Source organism: Amia ocellicauda, chromosome 20 (assembly GCF_036373705.1).
Source record: "Amia ocellicauda isolate fAmiCal2 chromosome 20, fAmiCal2.hap1, whole genome shotgun sequence".
Classification (NCBI taxonomy): Eukaryota; Metazoa; Chordata; class Actinopteri; order Amiiformes; family Amiidae; genus Amia; species Amia ocellicauda.
Window position 1 is genome coordinate 126842 of NC_089869.1, and position 19002 is coordinate 145843.

At 45.1% G+C, this 19002-nt stretch overlaps 6 non-coding genes across 6 annotated transcripts; all 6 read right to left on the bottom strand.

The window, feature by feature from the left end:
• Positions 1 to 1945: 1945 nt before the first annotated feature.
• trnag-gcc (transfer RNA glycine (anticodon GCC)) lies at positions 1946 to 2016 on the bottom strand. Its single transcript has one exon. It is a non-coding gene; the product is annotated as a tRNA-Gly (tRNA).
• Positions 2017 to 2669: 653 nt separating this feature from the next.
• On the bottom strand, positions 2670 to 2740 carry trnag-gcc (transfer RNA glycine (anticodon GCC)). Its single transcript has one exon. It is a non-coding gene; the product is annotated as a tRNA-Gly (tRNA).
• A 5736-nt stretch (positions 2741 to 8476) lies between these two features.
• trnag-gcc (transfer RNA glycine (anticodon GCC)) lies at positions 8477 to 8547 on the bottom strand. The gene has a single exon. It is a non-coding gene; the product is annotated as a tRNA-Gly (tRNA).
• Positions 8548 to 11293: 2746 nt separating this feature from the next.
• On the bottom strand, positions 11294 to 11364 carry trnag-gcc (transfer RNA glycine (anticodon GCC)). The gene has a single exon. It is a non-coding gene; the product is annotated as a tRNA-Gly (tRNA).
• Positions 11365 to 12145: 781 nt separating this feature from the next.
• trnag-gcc (transfer RNA glycine (anticodon GCC)) lies at positions 12146 to 12216 on the bottom strand. Its single transcript has one exon. It is a non-coding gene; the product is annotated as a tRNA-Gly (tRNA).
• Positions 12217 to 13286: 1070 nt separating this feature from the next.
• Positions 13287 to 13357, bottom strand: trnag-gcc (transfer RNA glycine (anticodon GCC)). The gene has a single exon. It is a non-coding gene; the product is annotated as a tRNA-Gly (tRNA).
• Positions 13358 to 19002: the final 5645 nt, after the last annotated feature.

Sequence of the window (19002 nt, forward strand, 5' to 3'; positions counted from 1 at the left end):
CTTTATAGATAGATGAGTGAGTGAGAGAGAGAGACAGACACAAATGTCTGGTTGTTACAATAATAGCCATCCTCTTCTAAATAGAATGGGGAAAACCATGGGCCGCGAATCAAGCAACAACCTCCCGAGTGGAAGGTGAGATATCTACCACTGTAGCACAAATGCTCAGGTGACAAGGGTTTCAAGTGGATGAACGAGGAATAAGTAACGATGAGACTTAGATCTCGGGATTACTAAGTCACAGGTTACAGTAACGTCCGGATGGGATGATGTAGAAAGAAGTACCAATCATTATAGATAGATGAGTGAGTGAGTGAAAGAGAGAGAGAGAGACAGACACAAATGTCTGGTTGTTACAATAATTCCCATCCTCTTCTATATAGAATGGAGAAAAAAATTGGCCACGAATCAAGCAGACACCTCCGAGTGGCAGGTGAGATCTCTACCACTGTAGGAACAATTCTCAGGTGATAGGTGTTTGAACCGGCTGAAGGAGGAATAAGTACCAATCAGAAATTTAACCCATAAAACATGAATGATTCAGCCAACACGAGCCAATGAGGCACAGACGAACCTCTGGATGGCACGATGCAGTCATCATCGTCTATGCAGAAGGAGGAAAAAGTTCCAATCAGACCCAGACCTCAGGATTACAAAGGCGCGGGTATCAGGAACGTCCAGATGGGACGAAGTAGAAAGAAGTTCCAATCATTATAAATAGATGACAGAGTAAGTGAGAGAGAGAGAGAGAGACAGACACAAATGTCTGGTTGTTGCAATGATTTGCCATCCTCTACTATATAGAACGAGGAAAACCATTGGCCGCGAATCAAGCAAAGGCCTCCCGAGTGGCAGGTGAGGCCTCTACGTCTGTAGGACCAATGCTCAGGTGACAAGGGTTTCGAGTAGTTGAACAAGGAATAAGTAACAATCATTATAGATAGATGAGTGAGTGAGTGACAGAGAGAGAGAGACAAATGTCTGGTTGTTACAATAATAGCTAACCTCTTCTATATAGAACGGAGAAAAAAATTGGCCGCGAATCAAGCAGACACCTCCCGAGTGGCAGGTGAGATCTCTACCACTGTAGGACCAATTCTCAGGTGATAAGTGTTTGAACCGGCTGAACGAGGAATAAATACCAATCAGAACTTTAACCCATTAAACATGAATGATGCAGCCAACACGAGCCAATGAGGCACAGACGAACCTCTGGATGGCACGATGCAGTCATCGTCGTCTATGCAGAAGGAGGAAAAAGTACCAATCAGACCCAGACCTCAGGATTACTAAGGCGCGGGTATCAGGAACGTCCAGATGGGATGATGTAGAAAGAAGTACCAATCATTATAAATAGATGACTGAGTGAGTGAGAGAGAGAGACAGACACAAATGTGTGGTTGTTACAATAATAGCCATCCTCTTCTATATAGATCGGGGATAACCATTGGCCGCGAATCAAGCAACAACCTCCCGAGTGGAAGGTGAGATATCTACCACTGTAGCACAAATGCTCAGGTGACAAGGGTTTCAAGTGGATGAACGAGGAATAAGTTCCAATCATACCCAGACCTCGGGATAACTAGGGCACGGGAAACAGGAACGTCTGGATGGGACGATGTAGAAGGAGGTACCAATCTTTACAGATAGATGAGTGAGTGAGAGAGAGAGAGAGACAGACACAAATGTCTGGTTGTTACAATAATAGCCATCCTCTTCTACATAGAATGGGGAAAACCATTGGCCGCGAATCAAGCAACAACCTCCCGAGTGGAAGGAGAGATCTCTACCACTGTTGGACCAATGGTCAGGTGACAAGGGTTTGAAATGGTTGAACGATGAATAAGTACCAATCAGACCATGACCTCGGGATTACTAAGTCAGGGTTACAGTAACGCCCGTATGGGACGATGTAATCATTGTCTTCTTTGCAGAACGAGGAAAATGCATTAGCTGGGAATCGAACCCGGGCCTCCCGCGTGGCAGGCGAGAATTCTACCACTGAACAACCAATGCTCAGGTTATGAAAATTTTAAGTGGTTGAATGGGAAAGAAGTACTAATCATTATAGATAATAGGATAGATGAGTGAGTGAGTGAGACAGACACAAATGTCTGGTTGTTGCAATTATTTGCCATCCTCTACTATATAGAACGGGGAAAACCATTGGCCGCGAATCAAGCAGACACCTCCCTAGTGGAAGGTGAGATCTCTACCACTGTCGGACCAATGGTCAGGTGACAAGGGTTTGAAATGGTTGAACGATGAACAGGTACCAATCAGACCAAGACCTCGGGATTACTAAGGCGCGGGAAACAGGAACGTCCGGATGGGATGATGTAGAAAGAAGTACCAATCATTATAGATAGATGAGTGAGTGAGTGAAAGAGAGAGAGAGACAGACACAAATGTCTGGTTGTTACAATAATAGCCATCCTCTTCTACATAGAATGGGGAAAACCATTGGCCGCGAATCAAGCAACAACCTCCCGAGTGGCAGGTGAGATCTCTACCACTGTCGGACCAATGCTCAGGTGACAAGGGTTTCAAGTGGATGAACGAGGAATAAGTACCGATGAGACTTAGATCTGGGGATTACAAAGTCACGGGTTACAGTAACGTCCGGATGGGACGATGTAATCATTGTCTTCTTTGCAGAACGAGGAAAATGCATTGGCCGGGAATCGAACCCGGGCCTCCCGCGTGGCAGGCGAGAATTCTTCCACTGAACAACCAATGCTCAGGTTATGAAAATATTAAGTGGTTGAATGGGAAAGAAGTACCAATCATTAAAGATAATTGGATAGATGAGTGAGTGAGTGAGACAGACACAAATGTGTGGTTGTTGCAATTATTTGCCATCCTCTACTATATAGAACGGGGAAAACCATTGGCGCGAATCAAGCAAAGGCCTCCCGAGTGGCAGGTGAGATCTCTACCACTGTTTGACCAATGCTCAGGTGACAAGGGTTTCGAGTAGTTGAACAAGGAATAAGTAACAATCATTATAGATAGATGAGTGAGTGAGTGACAGAGAGAGAGAGACAAATGTCTGGTTGTTACAATAATAGCCAACCTCTTCTATATTGAACGGAAAAAAAAATTGGCCGCGAGTCAAGCAGACACCTCCCGAGTGGCAGGTGAGATCTCTACCACTGTAGGACCAATTCTCAGGTGATAAGTGTTTGAACCGGCTGAAGGAGGAATAAGTACCAATCAGAACTTTAACCCATAAAACATGAATGATGCAGCCAACACGAGCCAATGAGGCACAGACGAACCTCTGGATGGCACGATGCAGTCATCGTCGTCTATGCAGAAGGAGGAAAAAGTACCAATCAGACCCAGACCTCAGGATTACTAAGGCGCGGGTATCAGGAACGTCCAGATGGGACGAAGTAGAAAGAAGTACCAATCATTATAAATAGATGACTGAGTTAGTGAGAGAGAGAGACAGAAAGACACAAATGTCTCGTTGTTACAATAATTCCCATCCTCTTCTACATAGAATTGGGAAAACCATTGGCTGCGAATCAAGCAACAACCTCCCAAGTGGAAGGTGAGATCTCTACCACTGTTGGACCAATGGTCAGGTGACAAGGGTTTCAAATGGTTGAACGATGAATAAGTACCAATCAGACCAAGACCTCGGGATTACTAAGGCGCGGGAAACAGGAACGTCCGGATGGGATGATGTAGAAAGAAGTACCAATCATTATATATAGATGAGTGAGTGAGTGAAAGAGAGAGAGAGACAGACACAAATGTCTGGTTGTTACAATAATTCCCATCCTCTTCTATGTAGAACGGAGAAAAAAATTGGCCACGAATCAAGCAGACACCTCCGAGTGGCAGGTGAGATCTCTACCACTGTAGGACCAATGCTCAGGTCACAAGGGTTTCAAATGGTTGAAAGAGGAATAAGTACCAATCAGACCCAGACCTCGGGATAACTAAGGCACGGGAAACAGGAACGTCCGGATGGGACGATGTAGAAAGAGGTACCAATCTTTATAGATAGATGAGTGAGTGAGAGAGAGAGACAGACACAAATGTCTGGTTGTTGCAATTATTTGCCATCCTGTTCTATATAGAACGGGGAAAACCATTGGCCGCGAATCGAGCAATGAATTCCTGCGTGGCAGCTGAGATCTCTACCACTGTAGGACCAATGCTCAGGTGACAAGGATATCAAGTGGATGAACGAGGAATAAGTACCAATCAGACCAAGACCTCGGGATTACTAAGGCGCGGGAAACAGGAACGTCCGGATGGGATGATGTAGAAAGAAGTACCAATCATTATAGATAGATGAGTGAGTGAGTGAAAGAGAGAGAGAGACAGACACAAATGTCTGGTTGTTACAGTAATAGCCATCCTCTTCTACATAGAATGGGGAAAACCATTGGCAGCCAATCAAGCAACAACCTCCCGAGTGGAAGGTGAGATCTCTACCACTGTCGGACCAATGGTCAGGTGACAAGGGTTTCAAATGGTTGAACGATGAATAAGTACCAATCAGACTTAGACCTCGGGATAACTAAGGCACGGGAAACAGGAACGTCCGGATGGGACGATGTAGAAAGAGGTACCAATCTCTATAGATAGATGAGTGAGTGAGAGAGAGAGACAGACACAAATGTCTGGTTGTTACAATAATAGCCATCCTCTTCTACATAGAATGGGGAAAACCATTGGCCGCGAATCAAGCAACAACCTCCCTAGTGGAAGGTGAGATCTCTACCACTGTCGGACCAATGGTCAGGTGACAAGGGTTTCAAATGGTTGAACGATGAATAAGTACCAATCAGACTTAGACCTCAGGATTACTAAGGCGCGGGTATCAGGAACGTCCAGATGGGACGAAGTAGAAAGAAGTACCAATCATTATAAATAGATGACTGAGTTAGTGAGAGAGAGAGACAGACACAAATGTCTGGTTGTTACAATAATAGCCATCCTCTTCTATATAGATCGGGGATAACCATTGTCCGCGAATCAAGCAACAACCTCCCGAGTGGCCGGTGAGATCGCTACCACTGGCGGACCAATGCTCAGGTGACAAGGGTTTCAAGTGGATGAAAGAGGAATAAGTTCCAATCATACCCAGACCTCGGGATAACTAAGGCACTGGAAACAGGAACGTCCGGATGGGACAATGTAGAAAGAGGTACCAATCTTTATAGATAGATGAGTGAGTGAGAGAGAGAGACAGACACAAATGTCTGGTTATTACAATAATAGCCATCCTCTTCTACATAGAATGGGGAAAACCATTGGCCGCGAATCAAGCAACAACCTCCCGAGTGGAAGGTGAGATATCTACCAGTGTAGCACAAATGCTCAGGTGACAAGGGTTTCAAGTGGATGAACGAGGAATAAGTAACGATGAGACTTAGATCTCGGGATTACTAAGTCACAGGTTACAGTAACGTCCGGATGGGATGATGTAGAAAGAAGTACCAATCATTATAGATAGATGAGTGAGTGAGTGAAAGAGAGAGAGAGAGACAGACACAAATGTCTGGTTGTTACAATAATTCCCATCCTCTTCTATATAGAACGGAGAAAAAAATTGGCCACGAATCAAGCAGACACCTCCGAGTGGCAGGTGAGATCTCTACCACTGTAGGACCAATTCTCAGGTGATAGGTGTTTGAACCGGCTGAAGGAGGAATAAGTACCAATCAGAACTTTAACCCATAAAACATGAATGATGCAGCCAACACGAGCCAATAAGGCACAGACGAACCTCTGGATGGCACGATGCAGTCATCATCGTCTATGCAGAAGGAGGAAAAAGTACCAATCAGACCCAGACCTCAGGATTACAAAGGCGCGGGTATCAGGAACGTCCAGATGGGACGAAGTAGAAAGAAGTACCAATCATTATAAATAGATGACAGAGTAAGTGAGAGAGAGAGAGAGACAGACACAAATGTCTGGTTGTTGCAATGATTTGCCATCCTCTACTATATAGAACGAGGAAAACCATTGGCCGCGAATCAAGCAAAGGCCTCCCGAGTGGCAGGTGAGGTCTCTACGTCTGTAGGACCAATGCTCAGGTGACAAGGGTTTCGAGTAGTTGAACAAGAAATAAGTAACAATCATTATAGATAGATGAGTGAGTGAGTGACAGAGAGAGAGAGACAATTGTCTGGTTGTTACAATAATAGCTAACCTCTTCTATATAGAACGGAGAAAAAAATTGGCCGCGAATCAAGCAGACACCTCCCGAGTGGCAGGTGAGATCTCTACCACTGTAGGACCAATTCTCAGGTGATAAGTGTTTGAACCGGCTGAAGGAGGAATAAGTACCAATCAGAACTTTAACCCATAAAACATGAATGATGCAGCCAACACGAGCCAATGAGGCACAGACGAACCTCTGGATGGCACGATGCAGTCATCGTCGTCTATGCAGAAGGAGGAAAACGTACCAATCAGACCCAGACCTCAGGATTACTAAGGCGCGGGTATCAGGAACGTCCAGATGGGACGAAGTAGAAAGAAGTACCAATCATTATAAATAGATGACTGAGTTAGTGAGAGAGAGAGACAGACACAAATGTCTGGTTGTTACAATAATAGTCATCTTCTTCTATATAGATCGAGGATAACCATTGGCCGCGAATCAAGCAACAACCTCCCGAGTGGCAGGTGAGATCTCTAATACTGTCGAACCAATGGTCAGGTGACAAGGGTTTGAAATGGTTGAACGATGAATAAGTACCAATCAGACCAAGACCTCGGGATTACTAAGGCGCGGGAAACAGGAACGTCCGGATGGGATGATGTAGAAAGAAGTACCAATCATTATAGATAGATTAGTGAGTGAGTGAAAGAGAGAGAGAGAGACAGACACAAATGTCTGGTTGTTACAATAATTCCCATCCTCTTCTACATAGAACGGAGAAAAAAATTTGCCACGAATCAAGCAGACACCTCCGAGTGGCAGGTGAGATCTCTACCACTGTAGGACCAATTCTCAGGTGATAGGTGTTTGAACCGGGTGAAGGAGGAATAAGTACCAATCAGAACTTTAACCCATAAAACATGAATGATGCAGCCAACACGAGCCAATGAGGCACAGACGAACCTCTGGATGGCACGATGCAGTCATCATCGTCTATGCAGAAGGAGGAAAAAGTACCAATCAGACCCAGACCTCAGGATTACAAAGGCGCGGGTATCAGGAACGTCCAGATGGGACGAAGTAGAAAGAAGTACCAATCATTATAAATAGATGACAGAGTAAGTGAGAGAGATAGAGAGACAGACACAAATGTCTGGTTGTTGCAATGATTTGCCATCCTCTACTATATAGAACGAGGAAAACCATTGGCCGGGAATCAAGCAAAGGCCTCCCGAGTGGCAGGTGAGGCCTCTACGTCTGTAGGACCAATGCTCAGGTGACAAGGGTTTCGAGTAGTTGAACAAGGAATAAGTAACAATCATTATAGATAGATGAGTGAGTGAGTGACAGAGAGAGAGAGACAAATGTCTGGTTGTTACAATAATAGCTAACCTCTTCTATATAGAACGGAGAAAAAAATTGGCCGCGAATCAAGCAGACACCTCCCGAGTTGCAGGTGAGATCTCTACCACTGTAGGACCAATTCTCAGGTGATAAGTGTTTGAACCGGTTGAAGGAGGAATAAGTACCAATCAGAACTTTAACCCATTAAACATGAATGATGCAGCCAACACGAGCCAATGAGGCACAGACGAACCTCTGGATGGCACGATGCAGTCATCGTCGTCTATGCAGAAGGAGGAAAAAGTACCAATCAGACCCAGACCTCAGGATTACTAAGGCGCGGGTATCAGGAACGTCCAGATGGGATGAAGTAGAAAGAAGTACCAATCATTATAAATAGATGACTGAGTTAGTGAGAGAGAGAGACAGAAAGACACAAATGTCTGGTTGTTACAATAATAGCCATCCTCTTCTATATAGATCGAGGATAACCATTGGCCGTGAATCAAGCAACAACCTCCCGAGTGGCAGGTGAGATCTCTACCACTGTCGGACCAATGGTCAGGTGACAAGGGTTTGAAATGGTTGAACGATGAATAAGTACCAATCAGACCAAGACCTCGGGATTACTAAGGCGCGGGAAACAGGAACGTCCGTATGGGATGATGTAGAAAGAAGTACCAATCATTATAGATAGATGAGTGAGTGAGTGAAAGAGAGAGAGAGACAGACACAAATGTCTGGTTGTTACAATAATAGCCATCCTCTTCTACATACAATTTGGAAAACCATTGGCCGCGAATCAAGCAACAACCTCCCGAGTGGCAGGTGAGATCTCTACCACTGTCGGACCAATGCTCAGGTGACAAGGGTTTCAAGTGGATGAACGAGGAATAAGTACCGATGAGACTTAGATCTCGGGATTACTAAGTCACAGGTTACAGTAACGCCCGTATGGGACGATGTAATCACTGTCTTCTTGCAGAACGAGGAAAATGCATTGGCCGGGAATCGAACCCGGGCCTCCCGCGTGGCAGGCGAGAATTCTACCACTGAACAATCAATGCTCAGGTTATGAAAATCTTAAGTGGTTGAATGGGAAAGAAGTACTAATCATTATAGATAATAGGATAGATGAGTGACTGAGTGAGACAGACACAAATGTCTGGTTGTTGCAATTATTTGCCATCCTCTACTATATAGAACGAGGAAAACCATTGGCCGCGAATCAAGTAATGGCCTCCCGAGTGGCAGGTGAGGTCTCTACGTCTGTAGGACCAATGCTCAGGTGACAAGGGTTTCATGTAGTTGAACAAGGAATAAGTAACAATCATTATAGATAGATGAGTGAGTGAGTGAAAGAGAGAGAGAGACAGACACAAATGTCTGGTTGTTACAATAATAGCCATCCTCTTCTACATAGAATGGGGAAAACCATTGGCCGCGAATCAAGCAAAACCTCCCTAGTGGAAGGTGAGATCTCTACCACTGTCGGACCAATGGTCAGGTGACAAGGGTTTCAAATGGTTGAACGATGAATAAGTACCAATCAGACTTAGACCTCAGGATTACTAAGGCGCGGGTATCAGGAACGTCCAGATGGGACGAAGTAGAAAGAAGTACCAATCATTATAAATAGATGACTGAGTTAGTGAGAGAGAGAGACAGACACAAATGTCTGGTTGTTACAATAATAGCCATCCTCTTCTATATAGATCGGGGATAACCATTGTCCGCGAATCAAGCAACAACCTCCCGAGTGGCCGGTGAGATCGCTACCACTGGCGGACCAATGCTCAGGTGACAAGGGTTTCAAGTGGATGAAAGAGGAATAAGTTCCAATCATACCCAGACCTCGGGATAACTAAGGCACTGGAAACAGGAACGTCCGGATGGGACGATGTAGAAAGAGGTACCAATCTTTATAGATAGATGAGTGAGTGAGAGAGAGAGACAGACACAAATGTCTGGTTGTTACAATAATAGCCATCCTCTTCTACATAGAATGGGGAAAACCATTGGCCGCGAATCAAGCAACAACCTCCCGAGTGGAAGGTGAGATATCTACCACTGTAGCACAATTGCTCAGGTGACAAGGGTTTCAAGTGGATGAAAGAGGAATAAGTAACGATGAGACTTAGATCTCGGGATTACTAAGTCACAGGTTACAGTAACGTCCGGATGGGATGATGTAGAAAGAAGTACCAATCATTATAGATAGATGAGTGAGTGAGTGAAAGAGAGAGAGAGAGACAGACACAAATGTCTGGTTGTTACAATAATTCCCATCCTCTTCTATATAGAACGGAGAAAAAAATTGGCCACGAATCAAGCAGACACCTCCGAGTGGCAGGTGAGATCTCTACCACTGTAGGACCAATGCTCAGGTGACAAGTGTTTGAACCGGCTGAAGGAGGAATAAGTACCAATCAGAACTTTAACCCATAAAACATGAATGATGCAGCCAACACGAGCCAATGAGGCACAGACGAACCTCTGGATGTCACGATGCAGTCATCGTCGTCTATGCAGAAGGAGGAAAAAGTACCAATCAGACCCAGACCTCGGGATAACTAAGGCACGGGAAACAGGAACGTCCGGATGGGACGATGTAGAAAGAGGTACCAATCTTTTTAGATAGATGAGTGAGTGAGAGAGAGAGACAGACACAAATGTCTGGTTGTTGCAATTATTTGCCATCCTGTTCTATATAGAACGGGGAAAACCATTGGCCGCGAATCGAGCAATGAATTCCTGCGTGGCAGCTGAGATCTCTACCACTGTAGGACCAATGCTCAGGTGACAAGGGTATCAAGTGGATGAACGAGGAATAAGTACCAATCAGACCAAGACCTCGGGATTACTAAGGCGCGGGAAACAGGAACGTCCGGATGGGATGATGTAGAAAGAAGTACCAATCATTATAGATAGATGAGTGAGTGAGTGAAAGAGAGAGAGAGACAGACACAAATGTCTGGTTGTTACAATAATAGCCATCCTCTTCTACATAGAATGGGGAAAACCATTGGCCGCGAATCAAGCAACAACCTCCCGAATGGAAGGTGAGATCTCTACCACTGTCGGACCAATGGTCAGGTGACAAGGGTTTCAAATGGTTGAACGATGAATAAGTACCAATCAGACTTAGACCTCGGGATAACTAAGGCACGGGAAACAGGAACGTCCGGATGGGACGATGTAGAAAGAGGTACCAATCTCTATAGATAGATGAGTGAGTGAGAGAGAGAGACAGACACAAATGTCTGGTTGTTACAATAATAGCCATCCTCTTCTACATAGAATGGGGAAAACCATTGGCCGCGAATCAAGCAACAACCTCCCTAGTGGAAGGTGAGATCTCTACCACTGTCGGACCAATGGTCAGGTGACAAGGGTTTCAAATGGTTGAACGATGAATAAGTACCAATCAGACTTAGACCTTCGGGATTACTAAGGCGCGGGTATCAGGAACGTCCAGATGGGACGAAGTAGAAAGAAGTACCATTCATTATAAATAGATGACTGAGTTAGTGAGAGAGAGAGACAGACACAAATGTCTGGTTGTTACAATAATAGCCATCCTCTTCTACATAGAATGGGGAAAACCATTGGCCGCTAATGAAGCAACAACCTCCCGAGTGGCAGGTGAGATCTCTACCACTGTCGGACCAATGCTCAGGCGACAAGGGTTTCAAGTGGATGAACGAGGAATAAGTACCGATGAAACTTAGATCTCGGGATTACTAAGTCAGGGTTACAGTAACGCCCGTATGGGACGATGTATTCATTGTCTTCTTTGCAGAACGAGGAAAATGCATTGGCCGGGAATCGAACCAGGGCCTCCCGCGTGGCAGGCGAGAATTCTACCACTGAACAACCAATGCTCAGGTTATGAAAACAAATGTCTGGTTGTTGCAATTATTTGCCATCCTCTACTATATAGAACGGGGAAAACCATTGGCCGCGAATCAAGCAAAGGTCTCCCGAGTGGCAGGTGAGGTCTCTACGTCTGTAGGACCAATGCTCAGGTGACAAGGGTTTCGAGTGGTTGAACAAGGAATAAGTAACAATCATTATAGATAGATGAGTGAGTGAGTGACTGAGAGAGAGAGACAAATGTCTGGTTGTTACAATAATAGCCAACCTCCTCTATATAGAACGGAGAAAAAAACTGGCCGCGAATCCAGCAGACACCTCCCGAGTGGCAGGTGAGATCTCTACCACTGTAGGACCAATGCTCAGGTGACAAGTGTTTGAACCAGCTGAAGGAGGAATAAGTACCAATCAGACCCAGACCTCGGGATAACTAAGGCACGGGAAACAGGAACGTCCGGATGGGACGATGTAGAAAGAGGTACCAATCTTTTTAGATAGATGAGTGAGTGAGAGAGAGAGACAGACACAAATGTCTGGTTGTTGCAATAATAGCCATCCTCTTCTACATAGAATGGGGAAAACCATTGGCTGCGAATCAAGCAACAACCTCCCGAGTGGAAGGTGAGATCTCTACCACTGTAGCACAAATGCTCAGGTGACAAGGGTTTCAAGTGGATGAACGAGGAATAAGTACCGATGAGACTTAGATCTCGGGATTACAAAATCACGGGTTACAGTAACGTCTGGATGGGACGATGTAATCATTGTCTTCTTGCAGAACGAGGAAAATGCATTGGCCGGGATTCGAACCCGGGCCTCCCGCGTGGCAGGCAAGAATTCTACCACTGAGGAACCAATGCTCAGGTCATGAAAATCTTAAGTGGTTGAATGGGAAAGAAGTACTAATCATTATAGATAATAGGATAGATGAGTGAGTGAGTGAGACAGACACAAATGTCTGGTTGTTGCAATTATTTGCCATCCTCTACTATATAGAACGAGGAAAACCATTGGCCGCGAATCAAGCAAAGGCCTCCCGAGTGGCAGGTGAGATCTCTACCACTGTAGGACCAATTCTCAGGTGATAAGTGTTTGAACCGGCTGAAGGAGGAATAAGTACCAATCAAAACTTTAACCCATAAAACATGAATGATGCAGCCAACACGAGCCAATGAGGCACAGACGAACCTCTGGATGGCACGATGCAGTCATCGTCGTCTATGCATAAGGAGGAAAAAGTACCAATCATACCCAGACCTCAGGATTACTAAGGCGCGGGTATCAGGAACGTCCAGATGGGACGAAGTAGAAAGATGTATTAATCATTATAAATAGATGACTGAGTTAGTGAGAGAGAGAGAGAAAGACACAAATGTCTGGTTGATACAATAATAGCCATCTTCTTCTATATAGATCGAGGATAACCATTGGCCGCGAATCAAGCAACAACCTCCCGAGTGGCAGGTGAGATCGCTACCACTGTCGGACCAATGCTCAGGTGACAAGGGTTTCAAGTGGATAAAAGAGGAATAAGTACCAATCAGACCAAGACCTCGGTATTACTAAGGCGCGGGAAACAGGAACGTCCGGATGGGATGATGTAGAAAGAAGTACCAATCATTATAGATAGATGAGTGAGTGAGTGAAAGAGAGAGAGAGACAGACACAAATGTCTTGTTGTTACAATAATAGCCATCCTCTTCTACATAGAATGGGGAAAACCATTGGCCGCGAATCAAGCAACAACCTCCCGAGTGGCAGGTGAGATCTCTACCACTGTCGGACCAATGCTCAGGTGACAAGGGTTTCAAGTGGATGAACGAGGAATAAGTACCGATGAGACTTAGATCTGGGGATTACTAAGTCACGGGTTACAGTAACGTCCGGATGGGACGATGTAATCATTGTCTTCTTTGCAGAACGAGGAAAATGCATTGGCCGGGAATCGAACCCGGGCCTCCCGCGTGGCAGGCGAGAATTCTACCACTGAACAACCAATGCTCAGGTATAGATGAGTGAGTGAGTGAGACAGACACAAATGTGTGGTTGTTGCAATTATTTGCCATCCTCTACTATGTAGAACGGGGAAAACCATTGGCCGCGAATCAAGCAAAGGCCTCCCGAGTGGCAGGTGAGGTCTCTACGTCTGTAGGACCAATGCTCAGGTGACAAGGGTTTCGAGTGGTTGAACAAGGAATAAGTAACAATCATTATAGATAGATGAGTGAGTGAGAGAGACAGACACAAATGTCTGGTTGTTGCAATTATTTGCCATCCTCTACTATATAGAACGGGGAAAAAAATTGGCCGCGAATCAAGCAGACACCTCCTGAATGGCAGGTGAGATCTCTACCACTGTAGGACCAATGCTCAGGTAACAAGTGTTTGAACCTGCTGAAGGAGGAATAAGTACCAATCAGACCCAGACCTCGGGATAACTAAGGCACGGGAAACAGGAACGTCTGGATGGGACGATGTAGAAAGAGGTACCAATCTTTATAGATAGATGACTGAGTTAGTGAGAGAGAGAGACAGAAAGACACAAATGTCTGGTTGTTACAATAATAGCCATCCTCTTCTACATAGAATTGGGAAAACCATTGGCCGCGAATCAAGCAACAACCTCCATAGTGGAAGGTGAGATCTCTACCACTGTCGGACCAATGGTCAGGTGACAAGGGTTTCAAATGGTTGAACGATGAATAAGTACCAATCAGACTTAGACCTCAGGATGACTAAGGCGCGGGTATCAGGAACGTCCAGATGGGACGAAGTAGAAAGAAGTACCAATCATTATAAATAGATGACTGAGTTAGTGAGAGAGAGAGACAGACACAAATGTCTGGTTGTTACAATAATAGCCATCCTCTTCTATATAGATCGGGGATAACCATTGTCCGCGAATCAAGCAACAACCTCCCGAGTGGCAGGTGAGATCGCTACCACTGTCGGACCAATGCTCAGGTGACAAGGGTTTCAAGTGGATGAAAGAGGAATAAGTTCCAATCATACCCAGACCTCGGGATAACTAAGGCACTGGAAACAGGAACGTCCGGATGGGACGATGTAGAAAGAGGTACCAATCTTTATAGATAGATGAGTGAGTGAGTGAAAGAGAGAGAGAGAGACAGACACAAATGTCTGGTTGTTACAATAATTCCCATCCTCTTCTATATAGAACGGAGAAAAAAATTGGCCACGAATCAAGCAGACACCTCCGAGTGGCAGGTGAGATCTATACCACTGTAGGACCAATTCTCAGGTGATAGGTGTTTGAACCGGCTGAAGGAGGAATAAGTACCAATCAGAGCTTTAACCCATAAAACATGAATAATGCAGCTAACACGAGCCAATGAGGCACAGACGAACCTCTGGATGGCACGATGCAGTCATCATCGTCTATGCAGAAGGAGGAAAAAGTACCAATCAGACCCAGACCTCAGGATTACAAAGGCGCGGGTATCAGGAACGTCCAGATGGGACGACGTAGAAAGAAGTACCAATCATTATAAATAGATGACTGAGTTAGTGAGAGAGAGAGACAGACACAAATGTCTGGTTGTTACAATAATAGCCATGCTCTTCTATATAGATCGAGGATAACCATTGGCCGCGAATCAAGCAACAACCTCCCGAGTGGCAGGTGAGATCTCTAATACTGTCGGACCAATGGTCAGGTGACAAGGGTTTGAAATGGTTGAACGATGAATAAGTACCAATCAGACCAAGACCTCGGGATTACTAAGGCGCGGGAAACAGGAACGTCCGGATGGGATGATGTAGAAAGAAGTACCAATCATTATAGATAGATGAGTGAGTGAGTGACAGAGAGAGAGAGACAAATGTCTGGTTGTTACAATAATAGCTAACCTCTTCTATATGGATCGGAGAAAAAAATTGGCCGCGAATCAAGCAGACACCTCCCGAGTGGCAGGTGAGATCTCTACCACTGTAGGACCAATTCTCAGGTGATAAGTGTTTGAACCGGCTGAAGGAGGAATAAGTACCAATCAGAACTTTAACCCATTAAACATGAATGATGCAGCCAACACGAGCCAATGAGGCACAGACGAACCTCTGGATGGCACGATGCAGTCATCGTCGTCTATGCAGAAGGAGGAAAAAGTACCAATCAGACCCAGACCTCAGGATTACAAAGGCGCGGGTATCAGGAACGTCCAGATGGGAAGAAGTAGAAAGAAGTACCAATCATTATAAATAGATGACAGAGTAAGAGAGAGAGAGAGACAGACACAAATGTCTGGTTGTTGCAATGATTTGCCATCCTCTACTATATAGAACGAGGAAAACCGTTGGCCGCGAATCAAGCAAAGGCCTCCCGAGTGGCAGGTGAGGTCTCTACGTCTGTAGGACCAATGCTCAGGTGACAAGGGTTTCGAGTAGTTGAACAAGGAATAAGTAACAATCATTATAGATAGATGAGTGAGTGAGTGACAGAGAGAGAGAGACAAATGTCTGGTTGTTACAATAATAGCTAACCTCTTCTATATAGAACAGAGAAAAAAATTGGCCGCGAATCAAGCAGACACCTCCCGAGTGGCAGGTGAGATCTCTACCACTGTAGCACCAATTCTCAGGTGATAAGTGTTTGAACCGGCTGAAGGAGGAATAAGTACCAATCAGAACTTTAACCCATAAAACATGAATGATGCAGCCAACACGAGCCAATGAGGCACAGACGAACCTCTGGATGGCACGATGCAGTCATCGTCGTCTATGCAGAAGGAGGAAAAAGTACCAATCAAACCCAGACCTCGGGATAACTAAGGCACGGGAAACAGGAACGTCCGGATGGGACGATGTAGAAAGAGGTACCAATCTTTTTAGATAGATGAGTGAGTGAGAGAGAGAGTCAGACACAAATGTCTGGTTGTTGCAATTATTTGCCATCCTGTTCTATATAGAACGGGGAAAACAATTGGCCGCGAATCGAGCAATGAATTCCTGCGTGACAGCTGAGATCTCTACCACTGTAGGACCAATGCTCAGGTGACAAGGGTATCAAGTGGATGAACGAGGAATAAGTACCAATCAGACTTGGACCTCGGGATTACTAAGGCGCGGGAAACAGGAACGTCCGGATGGGATGATGTAGAAAGAAGTACCAATCATTATAGATAGATGAGTGAGTGAGTGAAAGAGAGAGAGAGACAGACACAAATGTCTGGTTGTTACAATAATAGCTATCCTCTTCTACATAGAATGGGGAAAACCATTGGCCGCGAATCAAGCAACAACCTCCCGAGTGGAAGGTGAGATCTCTACCACTGTCGGACCAATGGTCAGGTGACAAGGGTTTCAAATGGTTGAACGATGAATAAGTACCAATCAGACTTAGACCTCGGGATAACTAAGGCACGGGAAACAGGAACGTCCGGATGGGACGATGTAGAAAGAGGTACCAATCTCTATAGATAGATGAGTGAGTGAGAGAGAGAGACAGACACAAATGTCTGGTTGTTACAATAATAGCCATCCTCTTCTACATAGAATGGGGAAAACCATTGGCCGCAAATCAAGCAACAACCTCCCTAGTGGAAGGTGAGATCTCTACCACTGTCGGACCAATGGTCAGGTGACAAGGGTTTCAAATGGTTGAACGATGAATAAGTACCAATCAGACTTAGACCTCAGGATGACTAAGGCGCGGGTATCAGGAACGTCCAGATGGGACGAAGTAGAAAGAAGTACCAATCATTATAAATAGATGACTGAGTTAGTGAGAGAGAGAGACAGACACAAATGTCTGGTTGTTACAATAATAGCCATCCTCTTCTATATAGATCGGGGATAACCATTGTCCGCGAATCAAGCAACAACCTCCCGAGTGGCAGGTGAGATCGCTACCACTGTCGGACCAATGCTCAGGTGACAAGGGTTTCAAGTGGATGAAAGAGGAATAAGTTCCAATCATACCCAGACCTCGGGATAACTAAGGCACTGGAAACAGGAACGTCCGGATGGGACGATGTAGAAAGAGGTACCAATCTTTATAGATAGATGAGTGAGTGAGTGAAAGAGAGAGAGAGACAGACACAAATGTCTGGTTGTTACAATAATTCCCATCCTCTTCTATATAGAACGGAGAAAAAAATTGGCCACGAATCAAGCAGACACCTCCGAGTGGCAGGTGAGATCTATACCACTGTAGGACCAATTCTCAGGTGATAGGTGTTTGAACCGGCTGAAGGAGGAATAAGTACCAATCAGAGCTTTAACCCATAAAACATGAATAATGCAGCTAACACGAGCCAATGAGGCACAGACGAACCTCTGGATGGCACGATGCAGTCATCATCGTCTATGCAGAAGGAGGAAAAAGTACCAATCAGACCCAGACCTCAGGATTACAAAGGCGCGGGTATCAGGAACGTCCAGATGGGACGATGTAGAAAGAAGTACCAATCATTATAAATAGATGACTGAGTTAGTGAGAGAGAGAGACAGACACAAATGTCTGGTTGTTACAATAATAGCCATGCTCTTCTATATAGATCGAGGATAACCATTGGCCGCGAATCAAGCAACAACCTCCCGAGTGGCAGGTGAGATCTCTAATACTGTCGGACCAATGGTCAGGTGACAAGGGTTTGAAATGGTTGAACGATGAATAAGTACCAATCAGACCAAGACCTCGGGATTACTAAGGCGCGGGAAACAGGAACGTCCGGATGGGATAATGTAGAAAGAAGTACCAATCATTATAGATAGATGAGTGAGTGAGTGACAGAGAGAGAGAGACAAATGTCTGGTTGTTACAATAATAGCTAACCTCTTCTATATGGATCGGAGAAAAAAATTGGCCGCGAATCAAGCAGACACCTCCCGAGTGGCAGGTGAGATCTCTACCACTGTAGGACCAATTCTCAGGTGATAAGTGTTTGAACCGGCTGAAGGAGGAATAAGTACCAATCAGAACTTTAACCCATTAAACATGAATGATGCAGCCAACACGAGCCAATGAGGCACAGACGAACCTCTGGATGGCACGATGCAGTCATCGTCGTCTATGCAGAAGGAGGAAAAAGTACCAATCAGACCTAGACCTCAGGATTACAAAGGCGCGGGTATCAGGAACGTCCAGATGGGAAGAAGTAGAAAGAAGTACCAATCATTATAAATAGATGACAGAGTAAGTGAGAGAGAGAGACAGACACAAATGTCTGGTTGTTGCAATGATTTGCCATCCTCTACTATATAGAACGAGGAAAACCGTTGGCCGCGAATCAAGCAAAGGCCTCCCGAGTGGCAGGTGAGGTCTCTACGTCTGTAGGACCAATGCTCAGGTGACAAGGGTTTCGAGGGGTTGAACAAGGAATAAGTAACAATCATTATAGATAGATGAGTGAGTGAAAGAGAGAGAGAGACAGACACAAATGTCTGGTTGTTACAATAATAGCCATCCTCTTCTATATAGATCGAGGATAACCATTGGCCGCGAATCAAGCAACAACCTCCCGAGTGGCAGGTGAGATTTCTAATACTGTCGGACCAATGGTCAGGTGACAAGGGTTTGAAATGGTTGAACGATGAATAAGTACCAATCAGACCAAGACCTCGGGATGACTAAGGCGCGGGTATCAGGAACGTCCAGATGGGACGAAGTAGAAAGAAGTACCAATCAT